We start from the raw sequence: 12723 nt of genomic DNA, 5'->3' as shown, positions 1-12723 counted from the left end.
CACAGCACAAACACCAAAGGCTGCCCCAATACCTGCGGTTGGTCACCAGCTGGCTTGGAGCTGTGTGTGGACACCTCCTGGTCAGCCACGGGCCTGTCCCTGAGTCCCAGCCAGGTGCAGGTTATGTGCAGCCCATGGGGTCAGGGCTAACCCTGATCTTGCCTTTTCTTCTTGTTTCATTTTCTGTTTGCAGTTAAATTTTAATAATTAAGTTAATGTCTTATTACATAATCTTTTCTAGAATCGTTATATTATCATAAAAACCAATCACAGAACAATCACAGGGTTGGAAAGGACCTTAAAGCTCATCTCATTCCATCCCCCTGCCATGCTCAGGGACACCTTCCACTATCCCAGGTTGCTCCAAACCCCATCCAACCTGGCCTTGGACACTTCCAGGGATGGGGCAGGTGCAGATTCCCTGGGCACCTGATACACCCAATATGTTCTGCAAATAAAAAAAAACATATGGAAGTGCACCTGTATTTGTATAATATATTTGTACACATTTGTACAGCTTCCCATATGTAGAGATAGATGTGTATAAATATCTCTCTGTCTAGCAGGTCATGTCAGTGCCACCCTGGAGCTGCACAGCTGGTGGCCTCTGCCACCCACCCTGGGCTTGTGCTCACTGCTGTGCTTGGTACAGCCCCCAGGAGAAAGGTGCTCTGACTCTGGGAGGAGACAAATAAAATACACGTTACTGGAGGGACTGTGAGAAGGAAATGGGGAATAGCAGGAACAGCCTTATGCCCCTGCTGTTGTGATCTTTAGGGTCTTCCTAAGGATACTGTAATTTGCAGTTTACATCAGTAAGCTTTTCAGTTAGTAGAAAGATCCTTATATACACAGTCATTACAATAATCAGCCATACAAGAGTAGCAATAAGTAAAAAACCTGTTGGGTGTGGGAGTAGTTGTATAACAGCAGCTGTTGGAGCTAAATCCACAAAGGTGTCCCACCATCAGGCAGCAGCAGGAGCCGCTTGCCTTGTGGCACAGATGAGGTGCTGATTCTGAGGTAACACTTGTACTCCTACAGCATCACATGGCACACGTCTACACCAACAACAGAATGTTGCTGTTCTCCATCACACTGCTGTTCAGTTTCTATCAATGACTGTATGTTATCTTCTAAATTTCTTGTGAACCACAGAGTGCTGTTATGGAAACCACCTGCTCTTGGTCCGAGGAGGGCCCGCGTTTGGGCCGCACACAAGGAGTGCTTGGCAGACGCTGAGTCAGGTGTGATGTATGGAATTACCCAATGATCTCTGTCATTGAGGATGTATTCAAATAAGATTTATTTTATAAACCAGATAAACCAATGAAAGCTCCAACAACATTAGAATACAGATTTGCGCTCTCAAGTGGAACTGGAACTACCCAACTGTAAGAATTCTCATGATTTCAGAAGGGTAACCCAGAATGCACAATCCCTCACGCAATGAGGGCTCTCAGCCTTGAGGAGTTTCCTCGGGGGAGCCCCTGTCTGCTGACCCTCAGCTCCGAGGAGGAGCAGCTCCACTGATCCCCGCTGGGGCTCGGTCTGTAGCCCCATTGAATGTGATCTGTGGTCAGATACAGTCACGTTACCCCTCACTGAGCGAGGTCTGACCTCCTGCCCCACCACAGCCACCACGCGGGTGTGATGGGGCTGGTCGTGCCGGCCAGCCGGGACATGGCCCGCTCACCGGCCGGAGGGGCTGGTCCTTGCTGGGACGGGTGCACTGCCACACCCTCACACAAACATTATCATGACACTCGTGAATTGGGGGAGTACTACAAACCCCAGTGTGGCCTATGGGAATGACACAAAGTCAACCATCCCAGCTGGTGACAACTGTGACATTATCTGATAAAGCTGTTGAGGTACATGTGATGGGAGGGTTAACTGCTGGATTACAGCCGTGAGAAGGGACATGAGAGGGTATCCTGAGGACAAGGTGGACCCAAAGTTCCAAAGATGTTGGGATACTAAAGTCAGCTGATCCAGTGCAGATAGAAACAGACGGAGGCCAATCCCTCTCCTTAAAAAAATACCCAGTATCTCAGGAAGCAAGGAAAGGTATAAGATCAGTAACTGAAGATTTTCTGAAAAAAGTGATGTCAATTCTTCATGAGTATCCTGTAATACTCCTGCCTTGCCTGTTAAAAAACCTAAACTAGGCCTGGATGGAAAAATAGTTCATAGATTTATCCAAGACTTAAAAGAAATTAATTAATGGGTAACTGTACTGCAGCTAGTAGTTCCTGATCCTTCGACAATGATAACCATGATGCCTTGGCTAATGCCAGTTGATTTGTGTGCAGCCTTTGTCCTGTTCTAGTGCATCTGGAATCTCTGTATATTTTTGCTTTCACCTGGGAAAGGAAACAGTCAACGTGGACTAGATTCCAACATACCTGGTGGTTGTGTTATGTGTGGTCCACACAAAAGAAATGTAGAGCTATCATTTCAGAGGTTCATCTGTGCCTAATTGTGCCTGATTATCCCCCTACATCAAAGGTCTTTCCTATGCACAACACAACCACCTTTCCCGCTCGGTGCAGCCTGATGTTACGGCCCCGTGAGCCATCGGCTCCACTCCGAGTTCCGTGCCCCACAACTCAGTGATGTGCAAACCCCACCGTGCAGTCCTCTGTGCCACAGAGGAGCTTTGGAGTGGCCAGAGAGCAGGAGTATCCAGCACTTCACATGGGCTGATACACAACACCCAGCAAATGAAAGCTTTGGTGAATCCTGGGTGGGGCTCCACAGGTTCTGCATGAGGCAAAGAGAAATCATTTCATACTCCGCAAATCCTGGGGGACGTGGTAAGGGGTGTCTGCTTGTCCTTCCAAGATGATATTTGTGGTCCACGTGCCACAATTTCTGCAGGGATGGATCTTCCCTACTGAGAGCCAGAAGACTGCAGGCGGGCAGGCAGCTGGGAGGGGACACAGCCAGGACAGCTGACCCCGGCTGACCAAAGGGGTATTCCAGACCATGTGCTGTCATGGTCAGCAAGAAAAGCTGAAGGAAATGAGCTGGTGAAGTCCAACAGTTGTTGGGCTGAAGTGAATTTAACAAGGGACAAGTGGCAAAAGCCGCCTTTGGCGACCAGCCCAGAGGCCCATGTATCCTTGGCATAGACTGTTTCAGGGGAGGGTAATTCAAGGACCCAAAAGGGCACTGCTGGGCCTTTGCTGTAGCTGTTGTGGGCACAGAGAAAATTAAGCAGCCATCTCCCTTGCCCGGCCTCTTGGAGGACGCCTCTCTTGTGGGGTTGCTGCAAAGTTGAAGAACAGCGGGTGCCAATGGCTCCTCCAGTGGTGCACTGGGGGCAATATCCCACTGAGTGACACTTCCCAGTTCCCATCCATGAGCTGATTCGTGGCCGTGATCAGCAGGACCCGCTCACAATTTAACTGCCCTGTATGGGCACCATGAAAGTCTGACAGGGGGGAGCTCACAGTGGGCCATCACGACCTGAACAAGTGTCGCTGTACCAGATGTGCTGGAGCTCCAGTACAAACTGGAGTCCAAGCAGCCCAGTGGTGCCGCAACTGACATTGCCCATGTGTTTTTGTCAGTGCCTGTGGCAGCAGTGTGCAAGCCACTGTTCGCTGTTATGTGGAGGGGTGTCCAGTACACCTGGAATCGACTGTCCCGGGGGGGGAAAGCACCACCTTCCCATTTGCCATGGACTGACTAAGGCTGCACTGGAAGAGGGTGATGCCCTGAATGTCTGCAGCACATCGGTGACATCATGGTTACAGATGCAGAATAAGGGCTGAGACCACCTCTCCTCAAGACTTTGTTGAGGGGACTTCTAGTCTGAAATCACAGGAATCCAACAGTGACCAGGAGCAGAGAGTCCCTGACCCTGGCTGGGAGGGTGAAAGGGACGGCCAGATTTACTGTGCTATGTGGATTCAATGGCCTGGCACGTGTGGTCCATGGAGTACGGGGCTGGAGGGGGACAGATACAGGGTGTGCCCTAATGCCATCAGGGTGCAAGGCCTGCACCCCTCGGGTCAGCGCCTGCCTCGGTCGCTGCCCGCGTGGCTCGAGCTGGACGGGCCCAGCTCTGCCTCTGGGGCGGCAGCGGCTCCTCAGCCCGAGGCTCCCGGGGCGGCCGTGCCCGGGGCGGGGAAGCTGCAGGCGGGGCGGGCGCGGCCCCTTTAAGAGGGAGCGCAGAGCGGCGGAGCCAGGCGCGGCTGCGGCCGCTCGGCGCATGCGCACATCCTGACCCCGCGACTTATTCGGTGCCGCCGGCGCGGGGCCCGCGAGCCGGGGCGGGGAGTGGCGCTGCAGCACGGCCGCGCATGCGCAGGGCGCGGCCCCGCCGTGCGCTTTGTGGCGCTGCCGGAAGCGGGCGCGGGCCGAGCGCAGCGAGCGGCGCTCCTGGTCCCGCTGCCGGAGCCGAGCGGCCGCGGCCCCGGCGGCCTGAGGGAGCGGCCCGGCCCGACATGCCTGCCGGGCCCTCGGCGCAGGTAAGGCGGCCGGGCCTCTCGCCGCGGCGCCGCCGAGCGCGGGGCCTGTGGCGCGGGCGCCGCCTGGAGCCTCCGCTGCGCTGACCTCTGTACTGCCGCTGCGGGGCCCGCGCGGGCCGGGCGGGGCCGCGCCTTCCCCGGGGCTCTCCCCGCGCCGAGCCGGGGCTGCGGGGCGGGCGGAAGCGACCCCCGGGGACTCCTGCGGCCCAGGGCCCCCCTCGGCCGTGCCCCCGCCCCGGGAGCGGTGGGAGGTGTCACCTCGCCTTCCTCCCGTGCGGGCCCTGCGAGCGGGGCCTGGCCTGGGGCAGCGCAAAGTTTGTGTCGCTGCTCCCCGCAGACTCCGACCGCGGCCCGGGGGTGCCGAGCGTGCCCGGCCCGGGCTGGGCCTCCAGGGCTCGGCCGGGGTTCTGCTCCCCCCGCCTCGCTCGGTCTCCGGGGCCTACGGGCATTTATTGCTATTTATTTGGCGAGCAGTAGATGTAGCGAGGCTTCTCCCCAGGCCAAGGGTGTTGTGGCTGCGGGAGAGTCCTTCTTGGGCAGTTTGTAGAGTCCCACGTGAAACTGGACTGAGAAAGAAGTGAAATTGTAAAATAAACTGTTGAGTAAAAATTATTCTCAGTCTGAGTCAGGCAAATGCATTGTTCGTGGTTGAGTTTGTTACATGGTTTTTGGCAGAAATGAGGGGTGCGAAAACTTATTAAATTCTCAGATGACCTGCCTGGGAGATAATTTTCTCGACCCTTCTGTTAAAAACGAGTGATGGTGAGAAGCAAAGTAGTAGACTGAGTAACAAAGTTTGAAAACAGAGTAACAACCAAAACATACAAAACTGACTGATGTTTTTGCTTTCCTATTCTGCTAATCTTCAGCTATTACAGTGGGCAGCTTCTGGGCAGTGGCTTCCCCCTGCTCCCTGCCTTGGTTGGTGCCCAGCAGTGTTCCCGGGAACCAGGAGGGGGTGATGGGGACAGCGAGACCCCAGCCTTGTGGCTTAAATGGCACCTTGCGTTTGAGACCCAACCTTCCCTGTGGCACAGTCATGTATTAATTTCTGCTACAGTAAGGCAATAAAATCTGACAAATTCATCTTCCCTGAGCAAAGGTAGTTGGGATTCTCTTCTCTTACACTCTGTAGCTCCGTGGCTGAATGGCCTGGGAAAGGATCACAGGAGTTCTTGTTTTTTCTGTGCCTGATCTCTTCCTTCCTGACCTTTTTTTCATTTAATAGTAATCCTGACATGCATATTCATTTATTTTTTAACAAAATACTCACTTAAAATGCCAACTTTGTGCTAGTCTTTCTCTCAGATAGGTCTTCTGTTTGGCTCTTGCTATTTTTATTTTTTGCCTGCTCCCTGCCTGTTATCCTTTACACACAGTGTGTGCCTTGAGGAGAGCTGACCTGTTGGATGGCTCTAACAAAGAGCTGTGCTTTGTCTGTCCTGGTGGGCTTAATACCAGAGGTGCTGAGTTAGGCTGAGCTACATGGAGGTCACTTTCTCCAACATGAACTTGCAGAGTGCTGAGACAAGTGGGCACATGGCAGCTGTCTGTTCTCAGGATGTCACAGACCTGAGGAAAATTGCTCATAAACCTCCCTGCTGTGTGCTTTGGGGAAGGCAGGTTGTGGTAGGATGGCTTTTTGGCAAAAATTGTTTACTCTAGAGAGCAGATGTTGGTACTGTTGGATAGGAGAGGTCGTGTTAATGGCAGGGATTTCTTGCTTTCTGGGAAATGCTTACAGAGCGTATCTAATATTGCAGAACTTTGATGTAGACCCTTTATGTGGATGCTTCTCTGGTTTAGGTTCAATTAGGCCTTCAGCCTTCCTTGAGTATCTCTGCTGATGGTCTTTGCATCTACTGTACTACTGACCACTGCCTCTGCTCTGATTTTTTGGTTCTACTAAACCCCAGTATGGATCCACCTTTGGGACAGCTCGTCCTTGTGCTTGAAATTCTTTTGCGTTGTGGGCAAGCACTTCATTGTACATGTGAAGCTGCTGAGTGTGAAGGACTAAATGTTCCCGTTTGCCCCCAGCACTGCCCTCCCTCAGCACACGATTTCTGAGGAGCTGCTCCATACGCAGGGATTGAGTCCCTGACCTCTCCCCTGCACACACTCCAAACACCCCACCTGAACTTAGGCTCTGACCTACTGCCCCTTCCTTCAAAGTAACTGCAGAATGTGGCTGTGTTTACTTAGGTGATTCTCACTGTCTAACTTCAGTCATCCAGGAGTTTAAATATTTTGGCTGCAGATGTTCATATTAAGTTTTTGGGAACTGGAAATAGAACTTTTTTTTTTATGGACTCATTACTATAAGTTCTTTCATGCTCACCAGCTTGAGAACCGAGGATCTTTGGTCTTAAATGCTGAAACATCCAATTTCAGTGGTTTATATGGTGATAGCTACTGAACCTCTTAAGCTGAAACAGATCTGGAGGAAATACATTGAAACTAGATTATTTACCACACTAAGGAATACTGGAATTGTGCTCGGTTTCTTAGTAGGTGATAAATATTTTAACTTCACATGTCTGCTTTGTTTTGCCAGTGTTAATGCTGACAATTTTTTTCCAGGTCTGTCTGTGGGAATCTGGAGATGTTTTATTTAGTGCAGCCTTCAGGAACATACAGTGAACATATAGTATACAAGAGTGTGTAAAACTGCTTGGTAAACTTCAGGGGTTTATTTACTCTTCTTTCACCCCTCCTCTTAATTAGCCTTCTGAGAATCCTTAATGATTTGAACTCTTATAAGACGTGTGTATGTGAAGTATGGTTATTCAGCTGCATGAAACTTGGGAGATATTAGTTGGGCCAGTGAGGGTCCTTTATGGAAGCTGAAGTACAGGAGTCAAAATCAGGGTATGCTATTGATGTGGTATGACAGTTGCTTTTTTTGTCTTCAATTTGCTGTTGCTGTTTCAGTAATGAGTGATAAATGCAGGCTCTATGAAGGGAGAGGGTCCTGCTGCTGCACAGCATTAGGTGCCTTTGGTCTAAGGCAAACTACAGAGCTGTCAGTGTGTGGAATCTGTCAGAGCACTTGCTCGGATACCATCGTGTGGGGAGACTTTCCAGCCTTTTTTAACTCATGTCCGGTTATAAGAAGCTGCACACTAGATGAGTTTAGCTGTACACCAATCCTAATAGATGGCAGCAATTTCCAATTCAAGTGGCAGTTCAAGTGGAGTCTTAAATGAAACTTCTAATCCTCACAAATAAAAACTTCTAACTGCTAAACGTAAGGGGCAAATAGATTGATATCCTGAGAAGTCCCCCTCATAAGGATTTTGCATCTGAAACAATTACTTGTTTCAGTACTCCTTGTGTATGGATAAGACTAACAGAAGATTTTCTTTTATGGCAAGACCAAAGGAAGCCTCAAATATTAATTTTGTGTATGATGGCCAGGCAGCAGGCTGTGCCTGTGTGGTACCAGAGGTTTTGGCTACCGTGTCCTGCTGCTAAACCGCTTAAACATGACATATTGTACAGATATTCTATACAGATATCCTGTATCTGTTACAAGTGCTGCTCCTTGGAAGTGTGGAAGGGTCACCCAGAAAGGCTTTGCATCTTTGCTTTATCATGGCAGGGAGCTGCATGAAGGTGGGTGGTTGTGTCCTAGTGCAATGAGAGTTTTCCAAAATGCAGTAGGATTTGGGAATCCTTGTCCTTTCTGAGTTTTGTGTTCTAGATGAGAAAACTTCTACACAGGCATTGCGTACAGTTTGCTTGGGCTGTGCTGCGTTTCCACACATCTGGGCACACTGCTCTGGGCCGAGGGAGAGCAGCCACAGAGGGAGAGCAGCCTGTGCTGTGCTTATCACATCTGATAAGCTCCTACCAGGAGCCGTTCACTTCAACCCTGCAGCCAGAGGGTGGCTATGGAAAGGACATGCTGCTTTATCAGTTCCAATCAGTTTATTTAAATCAGCCTCCTCAAATGGTGTTACCTGCTTCTAATGAACTTGTATCACAGGAGAGGGATGGAGAGTGCTTCCGCCCTTCCCTCGTAGGGAGCAGCAAAGCTGGGGGGCAGGGAGAAGAGACACTCTGCTCTGGGGGTAGAGGCACAGGGCTGTGGGACTGAGAGGAGAAGGGGAGGTCCTGGAAAGTGGATGATATCTCACTTCTGTCCCTTCTGCTTCAACTTCAGACAAGCTGGAGACTAAGATGGCGTTCAGGGGACAGAAGGGGTAAGATAAAGAGACTGTGGCTATAGGATATGAAAGGAGAAGTATGGAAACTTAGATAATGAAGCTAAGCAGAGACTGAAGCCATCACTGATGATTGTAGGATTTCGGGGCTTTTGTTTGTTTCAGGGCTTTTGTTTGTTTCGGAGGGTTTTTTTTGTAGTGGATATTTGGGTTTTTTATCCTGTTTTTTGGTTGGTTTTCTTTTGTTGTTTTGGGGTTTTTTTCTGTGTGTGTGATGGTTTGGTTTGGTTTTGGGTTTTTTTGTGTGTGACTTCTCTGTGTCATGGAATTGTTGTTTTTCTCTAAGCCTAAGAGTTTTGCCTGCAGTGATAGGAGCATCCCCCCTGCCCCAGCCTGCAGAGGAGGGAAGGGTGAAGGATGTAGGGGATGTGCTTCCTGCAGGCTGCTGCTGCTCTGGTTAATTCACTTTCAGTTGAGCACATGTGATTGCTACCTCAAACCAGAAAGGATGTAGTTTGGAAGACCAAGATCTTGCTGCTTCACTTTCCCTCCTCTCTTGAAGGGAATCGCCAGGATTTTTACATGGGTTTTGAGTGTAAATAAACACTTGGGGAGTCAGCTAAATATGCAGACCTGTTTAAATGGCGGCTTGTCCCTAGGAAGGTGTATTTCTAGGCCTGGCTTCTTTTTTGGTTTTGGGCCAAGGAGTGCCTAAGAGTTGTTCATAACATTCCCTGTATAACTAACTGGCTTCCAAATTGTGCCAGGCAAGTGTAGTTGGCAAACAGACCTTGGAGTGCCATTCGTGACAGCTTGAGCTGATCTAAGCTGTGGCTGTTGGACACTCCTAGCTTTTCTCCTGTGCCAACCCTGTGGTCAGCTGGCTCAGATAAGGGATAAAAGACTGCTGGTGCTGGTAGGAGAGGAGGAAAGGAGATGATGCAGTTGCAGTGCTCAGGCTGCCATGGTGCCACCTGCTCGAGCAGGAGTGTGATGTTGTTGTGAGCAGGTACAAAGCCTGCTGCTGTCAGAGGGTGCTCCTGCCACCCCTCTGGCCCTGGGTCCTCACTGCTCCATTGTGTTGGCACAGATGTTTGTCTCATCTGAGTTAGATCAGATCTTGATTCACCTAAAAGCTGTCTCAGCAGACAAAACTGGGTGCTGGCTTAGCTCTCTGGATGTTTTGATGTGTGGATCAAACCTGGCTGCGTGTGGCAGATCTCCCTGAGCTGAGGCTGGAGGGCATTCCCATGCCTGGCTGCTGCCCTGCCCCGGGGGGGCTCTACCTGGGTTCCAGCCCCGTCCCTGCACAGCAGTGGGTGCTGTGGGTGCTGCTGGGGACACAAGGGTGCTGCTTCCTGAGAGGGACTGTGGAAGCACAGCTTAACTTTTGCTGCTTCTAATCTCCTCCCTTGGTTGTGGTTTCACAGCAATGCCAAAAAACCCACCCTAAACCTCCACCACTGCAAAAACCTGGTTAGTTCATGGTCACTTGGCTTCCTGATCTCAGACTGCAGTGAGGGGAAAAGCACAACTGCAGTTGTGCTGGGATTGTTGCTGATTGGAGAACTGTGTCTCCTCTCTAGTTCTGAGAGTGCTCCCTGAGAAATTTCCTAGTGGCTTTTCTGTCTGGACTCTGTGGGACAAATGTAGATTTTTAGAGAGTGACTGTGTGTGTTGACTTTACAAGGATTTGAAATGCATTAGAGCATACCCCAATGCCTTAGGTTTGGAACATGTATATGATGAAACTGTAAAGTGATGCTGGGTTTAAGTTAGTGATGCACTAGGACTCAGTCAGTCCTGAACTCACTGCAGATAAAGGGCACTCTTCACTATCACTCAGTCACATTTTTCAACTACAAGTTTTGAGTAGTGCATGTTGTAGGAGAAATACCTTATGAATGTAAAAGAGGCTGAATTTTTGTCTTCTGAGATGACTCAGGTTTTCCTGAAAGTTCCCTGGTATCTATTTTTAACTACTATTGAGGTAAAAAAGGGAAAAAGGGATGAATTGCAGCCATTGCTTCTATGAGCAATATACTTGTAGAACTATTTTCTACTTAGCTGAAGATGCCATGTAAGTGAGAGCATCTTTCCTACAAAGATGAGGCAAGCAGAAGTGTGAGGTGAAGTCGCTTCTCAAGTTTAAGTGTCTCAAATGGGCTGATAGGCCCAAGCTGAAACTTTCTGTAATCTCTAATAAAGCTCTTGGCTATATTAAAACATATTAAGGTTGAAGAACAGCTGTTGGAATCTCTTCCTGGTCTTCAAATGTATGACGTGGACATGTGCATCTTGAATTTACAAGGGTCTGGATTGTGACACACAGCCTCAGTTTGGTAACTCATGTCACAGACATTTCTACTAATCGTCTTTTTTCCTTCCTTGCCCCCCCAGGTGTTGTTTGGATTGTAGCATAGAGGCACTATGTACTCAGAGTGGAGATCCTTGCATCTTGTCATTCAAAATGATCAGGGGAATACCAGTGTACTTCACAGCTATCCTGAGAACGTGGGGAGAGAAGTGGCAAATGCAGTGGTGCGTCCGCTTGGACAAGCTTTAATTACATCATCTGTTGGAAGTGAGAGTTTACTAAAAACAGACAAAGAAGTAAGTGCATTTCTTGGAGATCATAGCTTTCAGAGTGGCAACTTAATGGTTTTCTATAGCCTCTTTTATTTTTCTCTTTTTAATAGTCCAAGTTTTATGAAATGTGTTACATTTTTAGGTTACTAATCTACATAAGGCTTCTATTAACAGGTAGTTCATCAGCTCTTGTGTGTTCCGAAGAACTCTCTCTACAGGTTAGACTTAAGAGATTCAGGATTTCAGAGTGATTTGTAGTTTATTCATATTCTTCATAATATCATGATGTACAAGTTAGTGGTTTAGCGTTTTCTTGCAGGATATGTTAAATAGAATTGCCCATACCACATAACTACTTTTGTTGAGTTAGAACCAATGTGCTCTGACCATTATTTACTTGCTAATATTTCTTTTTAATAACTTTTGCTTTGTGTTTGGTAGGTAAAATGGACTATGGAGGTGGTTTGTTATGGACTGACTCTCCCTCTGGACGGCGATACTGTGAAATACTGTGTGGATGTATATACAGATTGGATTATGGCTCTTGTGTTACCTAAGGACTCCATTCCTTTACCTGTTATTAAGGAACCAAACCTTTATGTTCAAAGCATTCTCAAACATCTCCAAAATCTCTTTGTACCGAGGTGAGTGTTAGGGCTGGGGTACTCAGGAGGCTGAGGGAGTCCAAGCTGTAGTCAGGAGATAACCTGTCAGAGACCTCGTGAGGCACAGAGGTTCATGACTAAAATAAGACTGGGTTTGCTGCAAGATTAGGAGGAACATGTTTGTCCACACCTGTTCTGTAATTTTCAGTAGCAAATTGAATTGTTGCTGCTAGGTTTAGGTAGTCAGAATCACAGATCATTCATAGACTTTAATGTTTACTGTCCTAAGAAGATCTGTCTCTGTTGGATGACTGGAGGGCGGGGGAAAGGCTGAAGAGCATCACTGTGCAACCGTGTGCTTTTTATTGTGTAAAACTGAGATAACCAAGAGCACCTCATGGCAGTCCCAGCCTTTGGTGATGCAAGATTTGACCCCCTTTCTGATGTGCTGGAGGATCTTGCAGTAAGTGACTGCTTTGTGACTGCATCTTGCTGCCTCTTAAATGGGCATGGTTATGCTGACTGTGCTTCACTGGTAGTTTTGAAAGAATCCCATGGAAGTGTGCTTGCTGCCTGACATCCTTGGATGTTGATGGTAAATAGACATGTTTCTACATCTTGGATCCGAGTGCTCAAACATCATACCTTGTTTATAATTTATGGCAAGTTTACCTGCTACTGTTGAACACGTGTATCAGATATGTAAGAGGAGATTCACTTGACTTCAGGTCGATGTTTAGTATATGTCCATAAGTATCAGATCATCTGCTTTTATCAGTATTAATAATATATCACTGCAAGTGGACTTCAAAGTGCTCTGCTGCACTTGGGTCACTCCACTTTACCTGCAGGCTTTGTTAATAAAGGACTTTGAATAAT

The 12723-nt window shown here is 48.6% G+C and overlaps 1 long non-coding RNA gene across 1 annotated transcript; it reads left to right on the top strand.

The window, feature by feature from the left end:
- The first annotated feature begins 4393 nt into the window (after positions 1-4393).
- On the top strand, positions 4394-11878 carry LOC108507997. The gene is made up of 3 exons (XR_001878308.1): positions 4394-4481; positions 11051-11263; positions 11681-11878. It is a non-coding gene; the product is annotated as an uncharacterized LOC108507997 (long non-coding RNA).
- Positions 11879-12723: the final 845 nt, after the last annotated feature.

This window comes from Lepidothrix coronata, unplaced genomic scaffold (genome assembly GCF_001604755.1).
Source record: "Lepidothrix coronata isolate B3197 unplaced genomic scaffold, Lepidothrix_coronata-1.0 Scaffold278, whole genome shotgun sequence".
Taxonomy (NCBI): domain Eukaryota; kingdom Metazoa; phylum Chordata; class Aves; order Passeriformes; family Pipridae; genus Lepidothrix; species Lepidothrix coronata.
Note: the sequence above shows the minus strand (reverse complement) of the source record. Positions and strands in the feature narration are given on the sequence as shown.